Below are 3,513 nucleotides of genomic sequence, written 5' to 3' on the forward strand. Positions count from 1 at the left end.
GATCCCACATACCGTGGAGCAACTAAGCCCATGCGCCACAACTACTGAGCCTGCGCTCTAGAGCCCGTGAGCCACAACTACTGAGCCCACACACCTAGAGCCCATGCTCCGCAACAAGAGAAGTCACCGCAATGAGAAGCCCGCACACCACAACGAAGAGTAGCCCCTGCTCGCTGCAACTAGAGAAAGCCCACATGCAGCAACGAAGACCCAACGCGGCCAAAAATAAATAAATAAATTAAAAAAAAATTGGATCCAGGGAATTCCCTGGCGGTCCAGTGGTTAGGACTCCATGCTCTCACTGCGAAGGGCCTGGGTTCAATCTCTGGTCAGGGAACTAAAATCCCACAAGCCACGTGGTGCGGCCAAAACAAACAAACAAAAAAAAGATTGAAGATGGAATCCAGTCCGAATCCAGTCCTTCGAGGTTGAAGGAGGAGACAAACAAAAAGGAAGAGATTTACAACCACAAGCATGGGATTCAAAGAAAGCAAACCACTGCACAACCAAGCAACTCACCAGCCGAACACCTGCCACAGGCCAGATCTGGGCGGCTGACTTGGAAGGCTGGGTGGGGACCTCTAAGCTGAGCAGGAAGTTCTTTGCTGTATGTACGTGAGTGTAATGCAGACACTCATGGAATAGTTTAGCTCTGCCATCTTAGGCTACCAAAGAAAAGTTAGCTAGAAATCATTTCTTGGAAGCCCTAGGTGACATAAAGCAGCTTTCCAGGTCTAAACCATGATCTCTGTAAAGCAGGCACTACACACATGGATTTGGAAACTTTGTAATGTCTCTTCCCATCACTCCAGCACGTCACACACACCTGTGCATTTATTCAACCTCCACTGAGCACCTGCTCGGTGCAGACTGCTACCGGAGGCACTGGGAACCAAACCATCGTCCAAGTTATTGAGGGATACGGGTAAGTAAATTATGTGTGACAGCCCCAGGACACAGCAAGGCCTGTCATTTCTCCCCAGACACATTCCTCCAACCCATGTCTTCCTCACCGTCTCCACGGCCACCACCCTAGTGCAGGCACCACCATCTCTCTCCTGAAATGCTGCAGGTGGAGTCTAACAGGACTTCCCACCATCCACTTCCACCCGGCCACCAGAGTCATGCCACTCTCCTGCTTAGACCCTTCCTATGGGTTATGGACTGAACTGCCTCCCCCTAAAATTCAAAGATTGAAGCCCTAACCCTCAACGTGACTGTGTTTGAAGATAGGGCCTTTCAAGAGGTGACTGAGGTTAAATAATGTTATACGGGTGGGGCCCCAATCCGACGGGTCTCACGTCCTTATAAGAAGAGGATAAACCACCCAGGAGCTCTCTCTTTCTGCACGTGCACAGAGGAAAGGCCATATGGGGATGCTGCAAGATGGCGGCCAAGGAGAGAGGCCTCTCCAGAAACCACACAGGAGGCAGTTTGGACTCTGTCCTTTGGAGACTTACAGTCTAGACAAGAGTCAGCAAATTACAGCCTGAGGGCCAGATTTGGCCAATCGTCTGTTTTTGTAACTAAAGTTGTATTAGAACACATCCTTGCTCTTTCCTTTATGTCCTGTTTATGGCTAATTTTGCACAACAGAAGAGTTGAATAGCTGTGATAGACACCGGATGGCTTCAGAGGCTAAAATATTTACCATCTGGCCCTTCACAGAAAAAAAGTCTGTTGACCCCTGAACTAAAAGAAAAGATAATAAGAGACAGCAACAAAAGAAGTGGTCAATATCAAATGCCCATGGTCACATAAAATCATCATTGACCCGGATAAATCATGCATGCTTTGGGAATGTGAAATAAACCACCAGGTGTAGTGGTGGGGAAATGGCCCTAAATCGTACAGTTGCCCTATTGATTGGGAATGGTACTATTTCAACTGCTGCATAGCTGTTTAACTAGAAAAGACACGCAATTCCAAACGCCTGAGGTAACAACACACCCGTTTCCTGTGAGGAAGCTGTGGTCACGCACCTGCCAATATCCAGTTCAATGCAGTATTTCATCATTAATCCATGTGCTTATAATCTCGACATTGGATATAAATGTGAATAAATATTAGAGCAAGGAAGCAAAAGATTTATCAGGATTTTTAAAAAGTCATCCATGTGATTTAGCATTCAAGGATTCTTCTGGTCACATGATCTTAGGAAAACGCCCTCAGCTCCTGGTCAGGCTGAAAAGCAGCGTGATTAATTGGAAAGAACATAGGTCTGGATTCAAACCATGGCTCTACCGTTCACCACTTTATTACCATTTTGGAAGCTCATTTTTCTCATCTGTTAAAAAAAAGGGCGGAGGAGGAAGATGCCTTATTTCCCATCCTGCCTTCTGCAGTATTCAGCCCTCTTGGTCATAAACCACAGAAGACAGGAGGGGTAAACGGCAGGATTTCCAAATCTGAACCGCTAACGTCTATCACTTGCCATCTTTAGATAATTGGCTCTGAAATGCTTGTGAAGTGAATGAATTCATGAAATTCTCTGTTCCCTTTGTGGAGTAGGGGGTCTGAAGGAGAGAGAGGGAAACCCAGGCACAAAGAAATACCTTTCTGCCTTTGCAAGGAAACTCTGAAGTCAGAAGTAATGAAAGCACAAACTTTTGTTGCTATCACAAGGTTGCTAGATTCAAATGAAGGGAAAGGAGGAACGAAAACAGTTGAGTTCTGCCACTGCTAGGGTCTGATCTGTACACATAACACAACTCAGAGGCTGGGGAAGGCCAAGAGTCCCCGATCAATGATATCCCTGGGGTATAAACTGATTCATGTCCGGGATGGCTCCAGCCTAAGCAGGAAGTAAGATTCACAATATTCATTTGTGTTCATTCTTCATCATCTTTTTTATGGCTCTTTAAAGTCCTCAGCAAGAAAGGGTATTTCTGAAATGGAATTTTCCTCATTTCATTTGCCTATTTTTATTATTATTATAGATAATACAAAGTATTTAACATATCTCACGATATAATAAATTTGTGTATTATATTTCTATATGCTCTATGCTATCTATGCATGTTTTAGTTATATGTTTCATACTAAATATAATAAATTACAACTCTGAGGGACTTCCCTAGTGGTCCAGTGGGTAAGAACCTGCCTTCCAATACAGGGGATGCAGGTTCAATCCCTGGTTGGGGAACTAAGATCCCACGTGCCGCAGGGCAACGAAGCCCACGTGCCACAACTAGAGAGCCCCCATGCTGCAACTACTGAGCCCATGCACTCTGGAGCCCACACACCACAACTAGAGAAGCCCACGTGCCACAACTACAGAGAAGCCTGCGTGCCGTGACAAAGACCCAGCACAGCCAAAAAATAAAAATAGATAAATAAATAAATTACAACTCTGGCAGGCAGAATCTAAGATGCCTCCAATGATCCCACCACCTGGTGTTCATGCTCTTGTGTAATCCCCTCCCCGTGAGAATGGACTGGACATAATGCCTTGCTTTTTTTTTCTTTTTTTAAACATCGTTATTGGAGTATAATTGCTTTACAATGGTGTGC

Source organism: Globicephala melas, chromosome 13, assembly GCF_963455315.2.
Source record: "Globicephala melas chromosome 13, mGloMel1.2, whole genome shotgun sequence".
Lineage (NCBI taxonomy): Eukaryota > Metazoa > Chordata > Mammalia > Artiodactyla > Delphinidae > Globicephala > Globicephala melas.